This window comes from Tupaia chinensis, unplaced genomic scaffold (genome assembly GCF_000334495.1).
Source record: "Tupaia chinensis unplaced genomic scaffold, TupChi_1.0 Scaffold000146_1, whole genome shotgun sequence".
NCBI lineage: Eukaryota > Metazoa > Chordata > Mammalia > Scandentia > Tupaiidae > Tupaia > Tupaia belangeri.
This window is the reverse complement of record NW_006159616.1, coordinates 1,316,336-1,316,877: the sequence shown is the minus strand read 5'-3', so window position 1 is coordinate 1,316,877 and position 542 is coordinate 1,316,336.

Sequence of the window (542 nt, the reverse complement as noted above, 5' to 3'; positions counted from 1 at the left end):
TGAACCGCTAACGGGTCTCTAGCTTCCAAGTTTCACTCTGGTTCCTTCCCAGGATCCCACTCCAGGAAGTTACTCTCTGGCCGAGAGGGTCACACAGGCTGGGAAGTCAGGTCCTGGCTGCCTCCTGGCTGGGTGACCTTGGACAGGTTGCTGTCCCCAGTCTCCAGGGACCAGAACCTAAAGGGCGGGACACCCTGCCGCCTAGGCAGGAGGGCAGTGGGAGGGGAGTTACAAATCGCTCCACCATGTCAGGTACCCCCTAAATGACCCGTCCTTCCCGCGGCGGCTTCTCCTCTGCCCTGCCAGGGCTTGGTGCAGACTCCCCACCCTGCCTCTCCCTAAGGCTGCCCTGTCAGTCTGGGTGCTGGTTCCTCCACACTGAGACAGCCTCATGTCCCTCTCCCCGGCATGAGCACCGTGCACACACAGGTTCATTTTGTCGCCAGCCCTGCTCTCGGGACCCGTCCCACTGCCACGGGCTGTTCGTCCTGGTCAGCCTGTGCCGTCCGACTAGTAGTCCCGCAGCCAGGCCTGCGTCAGCC